Raw genomic sequence first — 13,344 nt, 5'->3', positions numbered from 1 at the left:
TACAGAGAGGGTGTCTAATTATTTGGCACGCCCTGGGCCTCCTCCTATTGAATAGAAACTAGATAGAAAGTGCGGCTTGCCACACCCCGCACCCCTGCCGGGTGCGGTCATATCCAACCCAGCAACCATCCAACACAGTAGGTCATGCTTCAAATTTGATAGATTGACATCATACCAAAAGCAATGAAGAATTGCAGCATATAATAACCTTATTTACAATGCAGGGACATTATATCCAACTTGGTAGAACACGATTCATATTCAATTCAGGTTGTTACCTGAATAGCAAAGCACGATAGCAGCACCCACCCAGTCCACTACTGGCTACACAATATATATTCCACAGATTGAAGGAAATATAGACCATTGATTCCATCATTAGAATTTCTCAAAGAAAGTACAGGAGGAACTAAGCACTAATAGGAGTAATAGTTTGGTTAATTACATCACTTTGAACATGTCATAGAAAATGTCACATGATATACCAAAAGCAAATCCTAATGGTTTTCAAGAACATACACACACATAGATGGAATGGCAGAAGAAAAACCCAAAAACCTGAAGGACTGACATGTTATGTACGGCAAAAGAACTGAAAATCCTCAAGACATGGTATAAAAATATGACAAAACACCACCACATCAATGTGAAGCAAAAAAGCAAAATTGTTTCTTAACAGTATATGATACTATATAAAATATCTATAATCAGATATAGTTAAAAGAAGTACTGGAGTATGCTACTGGAGTACTGAAAATCCTACATTTCATTCAAATCGGGGCCAAACCCCCACAAAAATCTCATCTTTTCTGCTAAGTACTTCGATCTGGACGTCTCAGCCAGCAGGGATCTCCTTGCTCTGGACGCACTGTCGGCCTCTTCTCATCCTTGCTGGCTTCCTCGGTGCCCCACTTGGTTTTAGTCTTGCCGGCAGCGACGGGCTTGGACTTGGCATCCCACTTTCACTTGAGATCGAAGCCGTCGTCGTTGGGGGAGGCGAGCTCCGCCTCCCACTTAAGCGCCTGGCCCCCACCGTGCACCTTCTCCTTGGTCATCCACTTCCAATTGCAGCCCCCGGGGAGGCGGCAGCTTAGGTGTACTTGCGGCAGGCCGGATGCGGCCCTCCGGGAAGCTGGCGGCCCGGGCAGAGAGGGCCGCGACCTAATCTTCTGGATAGACCGGTGTGCATACATGATTGTGCATGATAGAACTCTGTAAGCATGCACTTAAAATTAAAGTACCTGTAACACAATCAGAATAAACTGTCGTAGAGCAATGTATCAAAATAAGGGGGAAATGCAAACTGATTAAAGGCTAAAGATACAGAATGATTCAAGGCTAAAACTGATTGAAGGCTACAATAGGAATAAACTGTTGCAAAGAAATGAACCAAAATAAGAGCAATGAAGTTCAGATAGCAGGACCACTGACTGGCACAGTGAGATAAAGGATAATAGAAATGATATGATTATTTTAGATGAGGAAGTGCACAAATGAATGCTTGTTGTTTAGTTAAACACATGCATGGTAGTATCCTATATTTCTATTTACCTTCAGCCCTTACTTTTCTATATTTTCTCTTCAATCAATATAAACTTTAAGCCTGATAGCATATTCTACCATCCAATTGGCTTGTTCAGCTTGAATACTCCATATGCATTTGGGCCGGTTTTTCTATATACTGCTCGACTAAAACTATTGAACGATTCTGTTCATACATGTCCCTTTTTTGTTCATACATGTGTACTGCTCGACTAACAATATTAAACGATTTTGCTAATACAGGTTTTCTTATTTCTTCATACAGGTTAAGAATGAAAGTGACATGTGTGCCTAATTATATCCTTGATATTTATTTAGATCGCCTGGGAGACCTATATTGGATGACAGAGAAGTATGCTACAGATAATTCAAGTAATTTTTATATCTTAGAAAATAAAGTGACATGCATTTTATAAAAGGCTTTGAACTGTAGTTTTTCCTCCTTTTCTCAAGTATACACAAAAGTTGAAAATATAGAACCAAATGTTGGATAAACACAGGACATACATGGTTCACAGAGTATGCAACTTTCCAGGCATTCCTTTAGTTGAGCCTCACTGCACCCTTGTTTTTACAAACATTCTAGGAGAGAATTTCTATTGGCAATCAATGCCCAGCAATAATATCTAGAGCCAACACCCTGTAGGTAGAGATTATTTTCTCCAACTAAATCACCCAAACAACACCCTTTAGAACTGACTATATAATATCTAGAGCATTTGACAACACTCATATGAGTTAATAAAATTCTGGAGCATTTGACAACACCTGAATGAGTTAACAAAAATCTTCCTTCGCAGGCCACCATATAGAGAAAGGAAGGAACCTGTAACCTGTAGGTAGAGGTGCGAGCAGTAGCCCATGCTCCCAATGTCAATGCCAGGTACTGTATGCCTTTCTTTTCTTTCATATGAACTAAATTTCTGTTAAAACATTGGCAGTTCATATCAGTCTCCTACCTTGAAACAAAAAATTAAAATAGACGGCTAAGACATATTTCAGCAATCGGTACTCCACCGTAATAATAATAGCATGCACTTGCTAGAAAAATATGAACAACTCTTATTGATTTGCATTCTTATAGTTCCCCTATTCAAGATTTAAATAAATAAATATGATGGAAAACAGTATTACATGACAAGAAATAACTACAGTTCTAATCCTGGAGAGGCAGAACCCAAATTCGCTCGGTCAAATCTGGGAAGATGGAGCTCACCGAGGGAGGTTATAGCCAAGGAAGTACTCGGTGCGCGCCGGGGTTGCGCCTGAATGCCGTCCAACTGGCGAGGAACCGCGTCGGAGTTGCGCCTTGCACCGTCCCGCCGACGAGCACAAACGCATCAAACAACCAAGTGACTCTGTGCACAGAATACATGTCAAACAATATGAACAATCAGATATGCCATCACAACAGGTGAATAAGCATCTAGTAAAAACAGAACAATTTAAGATCCACACTCACCTAAAATGAACCGGGGCATGCCTATATGTGCTCCATTCAAATGCTTAATGCTACACAGATCAGCATGGCAAGGAACAAATCAGGTAGAAATCAACTCACCCACATCACCAAACAAACAAAAGATATTTTCCCCAGTAACACGAACCTGCAGCCACAGCACAAAAAGCCTCCTCGAAGTTGAATTTGGCATCGACCTGGACTGCGAGCTATGAGAAGGGCTGCTCGGAGATCACGTCTCCTCAGTGACATGTGCCATCTTAGGGAGTCTAAACACCTCTATCCAGGTCATAGCTGACACTACTACAAACAAAAGGGAAAGGTTTCGATGAGTACAAGTAAAGGAAGAAAAGGCCAACAACAATTAAGTAAGTGAATAGTTGCTATACTTTGAGGATACTCTTATCAGAAAACATGAAGCTAAATATGTAAATAAAAGTTTCAGACCTATCCTCTGTGCAATTATCAGAGTTGTTATTTTTAGTAAGCACGGTATCATTGCTCTCAAATTTGCATATCTGCTTTTGCAGCTGTATCGACCATAAAACAACGATCCAAAAATTTACCATTAAAGACATTCCACATCACACGTCCATAAATCATGAATCGCACAAAAGAACGAAAAAGACGGGAGGGAGGTGGTATACCAGAATTGTAGAGGTTTTCGGCAAGGAAGTACAACTCTGTACAACGACAGCTACACCTTTGGGATAGCCGTGCGGCACACAAAACAGGCTCCTGTCACGGAATTGAGCGCTATGGAGAGGAGAGGTGGCCAGTAGTGCGACAATGAGAGAACACCTACAACAATTGGCGAGTGAGCATAGGCCTAAAATTCATGTAGTTGCATTCTGCAAGACCTAGGTTGTTATTAGAAACTCATAAAGTGATAGGCCTAACAAATAAATTATCTATGAAGAGCAAGAGCGTGTAGAAAGCATCTGATCAATATATATAGGAAAAAGCACCTACAAACCGGCGCCATGTCAAATTTTAAACTTGTTCAAAATAAGAATTCATGTGCCTAACAAAAAGATGCCATCCCATAGCAAAGCTTTTCTCTTCTCCTCTCTGTTACCTTTAGTAGTTGCATTAGCTTCTCATATAATTATTTCTACTATATGAAGAGAAGCACTATTTTAATAGATATGTTTGACAGAATTGGCAATAATTCTTTCAACTGACATAAAATAGACAGGCCATCCAGTATGGGGACTGGTATTTCCTAGCTGCAAGTATTTAGAACCATTGACAGAGCTGCTAATCTATTTAGTCATAGAAATCAGCACATATGTAAACAACATATCTAGATTTAGGAACACTACAAACACACGAAGCATAGACCGATAATATCTAATAATCTGTAAATCATACTTGCTATGGTGTTATCATGATATGGGGACTGGTAGGAAGTGCGGCTTGCCGCACCTAGCAGCTATGCTGCTGGGTATAGTCATGTTCAATCCGTTTAAACAACCACTGAGGCATTTCAAGTATAAAAAATTGCAAACACAAAAAAGAGCATATAGAGATGGTACTCCTTCAGGGAAGGCTGTCACGATATGCAGGCAATAGACATTCAAAACCCGATCACTTGGGAGTAAGAGCCTATGCACCAGTTCAGAACACATAAACATCATCTAATTCTCTCATTTCAAACTTAAATAAAAGACAGCATGAATAGTCCATGGTTATACAAATCCAGCGTGAATAAATCCTTGTCTAATCCAACATTCACTGAATAAACAAAATAAAACGGACATGGGAGTGATAGCACAGAGATGCATCATCGACATTTGAGGCACAAACAGAGGTCAAAACTCCTTCAACATGGTCATGTATGCTCACCTTTGAGCAATGTCATCCACATCTATGTATCCTGGATGTTGGGGATGATAAAAAAATTAGATGTGGACATTCAAAGGCATATCCACGGGTGATATTGAAGTATGCAACACCACATAAATAAAATCCTCTTGAGCTCATTGTTCATATGTATCCAACAATACATAAGCAAACTAACACTGAGAGAGAACAAGACATTTTGATGTTTTTTGTCCAGGGTTAGCCAATGTCCTCTATATCTTGAAAGGAAACATGTATTCGTTTTCGTGATCACATCTTTTTCAACATACCAGTAATGCGTTGATAAGGGTGATTAATGCTGGAAAATAAAGAACAGATAATCATAGGATGTGTTGAAGAAATCAAGCACATCTATTCTTTAAATTATAAGCAGGATATAAACTTTCGGTAAAGCGAGCTATATATGTCACAAAGAGAGTGGTGATGACAAACAGGGCAAGTACAATTTTAAAGGAGAATGCATATATCAATAAAGCAGCACCGAGATTTATAATCAGTGCCATAAGGACAAACACAAAATAATTAAAGGATGACATTTGTATGCAAGGCGAGCAAGGCCTGAGCAGTGCATCTGAGGATACTACATAGGAAATGATTTTAGAAACTATCTTACATGGTGATGCCCCCTTTCACAAGCGGTGGTATCCAGTTGCCGGCAGACAGGGAGGCCTCCACCGGTGCGGTGGTCGGCGGTGTTTCCCTTTTGGGCTGTCTCGATGCCATGGTCCTCACTGGTCACTGCAGAGCAATTGCATGAGCGGCAGCCTACACAACCCATCAAGCGATGGCGACGAGCGAACTGGCGGGGGACACAACGGCATCCAGCAAACCAAGACGATGGGAGGGGCAGTCAGAGAGAGAGAGACGGCACGGTGGTGACCTGGAAGCATATGATTTCTCAGTAGTAAATATCATATGGCATTTTGAGAGAAAAACTGAAGAATCAAATAAGGACCAAAGCTGACCTTTTCAAAGTTATATGGATTTCAATGCAGAACAGCCCACAAAACCCTCCCGACGATGGCGAGGGGCAAGCCAGCGGGAGACACAACGGTGACCAGCATGCCATGTCAATGGGAGGAGGGGCAGTCAGAGAGAGATGGTAGACAGCGACCTCCAAGCATGTTATTTCTAGTTCAGAGTTAAACAGTAAATATCATATGCTTATCAAATAGGAAATATGGTGGTTTGCATGCTATTCTAAGAAAGCAAGATCAATTATACAGTACTCCCTCCATCCCAAAATAAGTGTCACTTATTCTACAACTTTGTACTATATCAGCGACACTTATTTTGGGACAGAGGGAGTATTGTAAAGTTAAATATGTTGAAGCTTGTCAAAGTTGAGTAATTCCGAATGCTACATTGGATATGTTTAGTTCCATCTTATTCTATACAGAAAACATCAGCTATTGTATTGGAAAACTAAACCCACCAACACTTATCAGAGCTACATATATATGAATGTTAATACAAGAACACTTTGAATGAGTACTCCGGTCTTCTTAGATATATTTTCAAAAGGCTACTTCAAGTAGTATTACTGAACTAAACCAACCAAAAGCATAATTCTAAATTCTAAGTACAAAATATGAGTGCTCAGTTCTTCCATAAGGCACATCATCTGCAATTAAGTGCACTTCGTAATTTTGAAATTATAAAAAAATATCATATTGTAAGGCGCCTACAAATTTGTGTTATAGCTCAGTAGTTATGGGCAAAGTCAGCTCACGTGATTTCATTATGTCACTGTATGGCCCTAATTCAGTCTGAAACCCTATAGGACCAATCTATCTGAAGGAACACAAACTAATCCATTTTAATTTGATGGCAGTGATGGACGGAGATACCAACATCAAGTCTACCTACCCTATAGGACCAATCTGTCCGAAGGAACACAAAATTGAACTGAAAATCAAACAATCTAAATGCATTTAGAATATATCAATACCGATTTTTTTATTGTGGTGTCAACAGAGGAAAAAAGATGACGCATGACTATGAAACACCAAACCAATTGGCAAGAAGTAAAAAAAGTCTTAGGACAAGAGAAAAGCATTATGCATAACATTTCAAGGAAGAAACACGATAAATGGTTAAATGCACATTTCTATCTTAAATCCATCTTCCATTGGATGAGAAAAACTCATCTTGAAGATAGTAATGGTACTGAGCTAAAGAGATGGAAGCATGAAACGAATTGAAAACCAGGGAAATAGAAAATTTGATACATGCTTTCTCTCAAAGCAGTGCCCAGAATCATTAAACATTAGTAGAACTGTTGCATATGAAGTACTGCAGAAATAAGCACATAATATTGGGGAATTGCCCCTGTTTCTTTGCCACTACAAAACAGGAAGGACATAAGATATTTTGACAATGGCATATTAAAAACTTCTCTACATTATGGAGGAACAATCAGGCAAGCTAGACCAGTTGTGAAAATAGGAGAGACAATCTATATGATAAAAGGAGCCAATAGTTTCTTGGCATACTTCAATATCCCAAGAGCTTCTTTATCATCATAACAACAGAAGTTACTTAATCTTTTGATCTAATAGCTTTAGAAATAGTTGGAAGTGTGTTTCTTCTAAGGCGGTCAGCAAATTGGACCCTCACAAAAGAGCTAAAATAGCAGAGATGAAAACTAATGAACTGAAGATAACCTCAATGAGGACCTATGAACCGCTCGATGGTCATGGAGGCAAACTATCATGTACAGATAATCACCAACGTTCGCCTTGAGTATAAGTAGGACATCCGTACCAACCTCAAGTCCTATTTTCAGGGGAAATTTCTTGCATCCATGCTTCTTCGTCATACTCAGTCCTAGTAAAGCTCCGCTCACCAAACCATAGTCCCACCGGTCTTCCTTTGGTATTTTCTGGATGACCACCGATTACACACGAAAAAGAGTGAGTGTTATGATCCCAGATATAAAAATTGCACAAGAACAAAAAGGAGAACTGAAAAAAAATGCATCCCATAGAGCGACATAGATCGGAAAACAGTGCATGTAACTGAACCTAAGGTGAAAACCGGACCATGTTCATGAAACATTAAATAAAATCTAGTGAACGAAGAACTTAGTGTTCACTTCTGAAACTATGCACGAACATTATGAATATACGTACAAAAAAAGAGGGGGAAATAATGACTACACAAGGACTGGAAAGGTTACATGAGTAGAGATTATAATTATCTAAACATCAAATGTGAATGGTCAAGAAGAGTCAAACAAAAAATCACAAGGTAACATATAAATGAAGCAAATGAAAAGCATGAACTTTTTTCCATCAGGGGCAAGAGCTTTAAGCAAAGGACTCCGGCCAAATCCAGAAGAGAAGTAATGGAATAAATAAAGCAGCTCCGGAAAATAAATTACTTCATGGCGTTCAGGAAAGTGATACAAACAATGGTTGAATTAAGTTGGGATATTGAGCAATATTGATAGACTTAGACAACAATCTTCTACCTCTAAGCTAGACTGAAGAACTGAAGATAAAGAAAGAGCGAATGAAATTGAAACAAAATACACACTTCAAAATTCTTTCAGATGTTCTGCAGATGCCATTTATGAAATCTTGAGCGTCAATAAAATTGTAGCTTCTCAACTCCAAGGTCCACCATAAACCAAAACTGTGGGTGGGCAAAGCGAACTTAAAAGTAACCTATGGCATGAACAACAGTTCAAAGAACAAAAAAATGATGTATATCTTACATGTATTAAAAAATTTCCTTCAGACCTATGGAAGCGACACTGCCAAAAAGTCACAGCGAACAATAGTCCCAAAATAAGGATGGAATGTATATTCAAAAAATTGGGCTCAGATCTGTGGAGATGGCATTGCCCAAAAGGTAGGCCAAAAATGAAGTAGCTAGTATCTTTTGCAGACAGCTGTTTACTAATTCTAGTTCTGTTGAAACATTCATACATAATTGTGTACTGCTTTAATTATGAAATGGAAGTGCACCAAAAATAATAAACAGGGATAGGCCAATACATGGGCTCTTAATTCCATAGGAATTGCAAAATCCCAAAAAATCAATAGAATCATCATTTTATAAGCGCACAAGAGTTGTCTATTGCTGATCACATGCTACACTAATGAAATATGCATATGGATATTATCCACCACTCACTAACTGGCAAGCTGGCACACACAAAATACACATCCATGAGGTAATGGCCCAATGGGCGTCAAAAACATCACAGGTCCATACCTGCACACGAATTGATGAACAAAGCGTTTACCATAGTGAGAACATCTGCTATTGTTTTCAGTTATGTACAGAGCGTTTATCTCCCTGATGCTGGCCTTCCTTTCATGGGTGGACATTGTGGTGGTGCCGTCCACATAAGCCTGCAGAAACAACGGAAGCAGAGGCTCAATATCTCTGCAATTAGTATGACACAAATTATGGAACGAAACCACAGACATGGGCACACAGACTGACAGATGGACAAGAGTATCCTGAGGAGGCCGACCGTGCCGGCGAGGCTGCAGTTGGTCCACTTCATGATGAAGAGGAAGATGTGCATGGCGGGGCTGTAGGACATGCGCATCTGCAGGCACGCCCTGTCGTAGTCCCTCGAGCACTCGGACGGCCTGTGGCAGACCGCCAGAGATGAATTCACGACATGGTGAACAACACACGCTCCAAACCTGGACGAAATTGAGGAAAGGGGATTCTTTAATTTTGGGCGGTGGACTGAGGGAGGGAGGGAGGGAGGGAGAGGACTCACAGGGTGTTCGCATGCTGGATGTCAACCTCGAGCACCTTGAGCGAGTCCCTGAACGCCACCACAATCTACCTCCTACTTCAGGGCCACCTGATGCCACCGCCGCTGCCGATTTAAACCCGGCCGCCAGAGCAGAGCAGGGACGAATTAGAATGAACCCCCGCCACGTGCACTAGAACCCTCGACAGCGACAGTGACAGCGGCACTGAAAGGAGAGGCTCGCTCTCCGGCTCCCCGCTCCACTCTCTAATGAAATCATCCTGGTCAGGACATAGTACAGTTGGAGGCTCATGCCGGAGAGAGGGAGCGTGGCGGCGGCGGGAGAGAGATCTGAGGGAGAGAGAGAGTGCGAACCCTAGCCGGTCCCGACGCGGAGGAGGAGAGGAGGAGGGAGGCGGTGCGTGAGGGCCGGCGGCGAGCCGTGCTCCTCTTGCTGAGCAGCGAGAGGGCGGGGAGGAGGGGAAGGAGCGACGGCGAGTGGGCGTGGTGGCGGCGCCAGGGGACGGGAGGTGGTGGCGGCGACGTGGAGAATGGGCTAGGGTTAGGGGAATGAGGAGCGGGGGGAAGTGAGGAGATGAGGAGAGGACGACGCTGTCGGCGCCCTATCGACCCCCTCTCCTGTGAGCGAAAAGACGAGAATACCCTCGTGGGGCATGAGATTTACAGGCGGTGGCACTACACAACCGTGTTTTGTTCGATCCGACGGGCAGGATCGATGCAGACGAAGATCCGACGGCCAGGATCGCTCTGGACGAAAATCCGACGGCCCCGATCAGTTTGGAAGGCTAATCCGACGGCTGAAAATCCAAATGCATGGGAGAGCTCCATTTTGGTCTGTACTCTAACAAGGGGACTAGCAAAAGAGGCTGTGTGTTGCAACCGAAGAAAAAAATACCACACTTCACTAAACCAATAACTACAGTGAGCAAGAGTGATTGGTAGTACTATAAGCAAGTGAACTGTCTGTGGCGATTCTCTGTCTCTGCCGCCATTGAACTCGGTAATTATGAGCAAGGGAATGCTGTTGTCATCGTGTACACCACGTCCAGATACTGTTGTGTCTATCTGTATCTCTGTCTGTGTTTGTTCTTTGTAGTACTCCAAAAGATCACTAAGTAGCTGGGCATGCAGCTAATGATCTTGAAGATTTTGATGCATCTGTAGAAAATTGATGAGCTTAGCTAAATCTTGTTGTTCCGAGATTTGGACTTATTTTCCGGTCTTGTCAAAATCATGAATTAGGGCTACAACATGACCCTCGTTCTCGACAATCATATTGTGCAAAATGACAACGTGTCATCAACCGCTAGGAAGTCCCATATCATTGCAGGACCACGAACATTTCACCAACGAGATTCGAGCACTATGAATGCCCTCCCCACATCCTTCCTAATTGCGTCTTGCATTGCTGCTAAGTGGCTTTGTTTGTTGCCTTGGGGATTATATATGGTCTTCACAAAACTCCACCAATTGAGGATAGGTACCATCAGCAAGGTAGTGCCCCATGTTGAACACGCGTCCGTTGATAGTGTGTAGTTGCACGGCTGCGATTCCCCATTGCAAAGTCTCCTGAACACGGAAGATCCTTGAAGCACATTGATGTCATCATGACAACCAGACATTCCAAATCCACAAGTCATGTGATGCCACTGTTTCCAATATGATGGTGGCCCATTTTGTGTGACTTTGGATTTCTCTGTGGTTTAATGTTCCTCTTAGCCCAATCTCTACACGCCTAGCTTGTGCTGCACATCTGTAGGTGCCTCATTCAATTTGATAGAGGGAGTAACGGTATAAGCAGAATATAGAGGTGGAGTGGTAATGCTGTGCAATCTTCTTCCTTTATAACCTCCACCAAGTAATTAAACATAGCCGCCATACATTATAATCTATATAACATATATCGATGTGTTATGTACAGTTACACTGGGACGCGCCATCTAACTAATAAGTCCTAAAGAATTTGAAACATGGGGATTCATAGAGAGTGTATTTCCGCAAATGAGTTAGTTGGATGTAAATACACTAGCTATAAGATGACACCAAAAAGTAATATGTTCTGGGATAACTTGACATTAGTCTTTATACTACTATCTTTCATATATATGATGCAGTTTGAAACTATTATTTTATCCCATGTCAAAAGTATGCATAGTCGACTAATAGATTGCTTACTTGCTTAGGTCTGCTCGTAACTATATAAGCTTGGAAGTTGGACCTGATTCACATTTTATAGTTTGTATAGAACAAAAAAAGGAAAGAAACATACAAAACAAAACATTAAACATGTCTATTGTTTCTCCTATTGGAGAAGGTGGGAGGGTAGCATGCATCACACCCTTTCTTTCCACAACGAGCGGGGATTAGGAATTTCGGACATGAAGCATGGGGTAAATTTACATTGTTTTTTTCCGAAGTTAGTAGGGCCCAATCCTAAAGTGAGACGCAATGCTTAAGAATGAAGACCTGATCATCAAAAGCACCTGCATAGTTATGTACACAGTTATCTCAGAAGTTAATAGCATAGAGCTAAAGCACGGCGAGTGTCCTAACTAAAAAAGTCGAGGAACGGAGCACAATCTAACTATATGGAAAACTCTCTCCAAGTGAACTAGTGGGTGGCATGTTTATTCAGCCTCCTTTGCTTGTGCACGTATATAGATGCATGGTAGTTTTATAGTACAACAAGAAGAATTCCATGGTATAGAGCATGCGGTGCACAACTCTCTCAAAAAGTCAATAGAGCGAACCTACAGCTCGATGCAGCCCAAACTAGAAAAAGTGCAGGGCTGGAGCATGACATAGCTATATATAACTCACTCCAGGTCAACTTGCTTGTAAAGGACGACACATGCATATTGGTACGATATCATATAACAAGTGTTTATCATCATAAGGAAGCAAGTGTTGAATGATTAATCTTGTTAAAGTCAAACATGCAATTAATGCACAACATGGAAACCACACCTCAACCTGGCAATGCCCATGGGCACCAGACCCGGATGGGGCGCGTATGGGTCTTCTTTGCACTTATCTTATAGGTCAATTTTATTTTTATGCAGAGATAACAAGCACTCGTTGGTCTAGATCTTAATTAAAATCAAAATATTTTCAACATCACATAATCAGCCTCTACTTCTGTAAATATTTTTCATGTCACACACGTTCCCAAAACTATGCAAATGAGAGGCAAAATCTTCAACAAAAGTTCCAAAAAATTGCTCTTTCATTAATAAGTTCAATAAGGGATGGGTCATTTCACAAAATTCAACTTTAGTAGCTGGTGAAGCAATATATGTACTACTGAAATCATCACTACTAGTACTTGTGATGGCACAGATCTTGGTACTTTCAGAAGAAGACCCCATTAAGATAACCACTTACTGAAATTTAAATGCGTATATTGTTTTATTTTTTAGCAAAGTGGAAAATGGAACTGGTGATAAATAAAACTAACTAAGAAAAGTAGATAAAAAGAGTGTAAAATAATTAAATGCAAGACATACAAGCTTGTATTTATCTCCCCAATAATAGTGCCAGAAATCCTGAGAGGATCGCGAACCTAAAAGGAGAAACTCTTGGTTGTTGTTCTTTCCCCTTCCCCTCCTCAGGCGCTCCCATGGGCAACAGGGGAGGAAGCCCTAGCTTCGGTCGGCCAACAATCCTCCACTCCCATCACCGCCGCAAGGGTGTGCCAGCGGGCAAAGCCCGCTTGGCATGGGCGGCGGCGGGG

General features: G+C 41.4%; 1 long non-coding RNA gene across 35 annotated transcripts; it reads right to left on the bottom strand.

Moving 5' to 3' along the window:
- Nucleotides 1-589: 589 nt before the first annotated feature.
- On the bottom strand, nt 590-10,200 carry LOC123088220 (uncharacterized). Of its 35 annotated transcripts, XR_006441773.1 has the most exons (13): nt 9,615-10,199; nt 9,326-9,534; nt 8,589-9,231; nt 8,408-8,506; nt 7,638-7,751; nt 5,833-5,998; nt 5,481-5,747; nt 4,850-4,880; nt 3,649-3,802; nt 3,150-3,304; nt 3,005-3,054; nt 2,759-2,900; nt 648-2,465 (listed from the first exon to the last, which is right to left on the bottom strand). It is a non-coding gene; the product is annotated as an uncharacterized lncRNA (long non-coding RNA). The 35 variants fall into 35 exon arrangements; XR_006441771.1 differs by having other exon boundaries at nt 590-2,465; nt 5,833-7,751; nt 9,615-10,200; XR_006441758.1 differs by having other exon boundaries at nt 8,408-9,231.
- Between the last annotated feature and the right edge of the window lie 3,144 nt (nt 10,201-13,344).

This window comes from Triticum aestivum, chromosome 4A, assembly GCF_018294505.1.
Source record: "Triticum aestivum cultivar Chinese Spring chromosome 4A, IWGSC CS RefSeq v2.1, whole genome shotgun sequence".
Classification (NCBI taxonomy): Eukaryota; Viridiplantae; Streptophyta; class Magnoliopsida; order Poales; family Poaceae; genus Triticum; species Triticum aestivum.
This window is presented reverse-complemented; position numbering and strand designations above follow the sequence as displayed.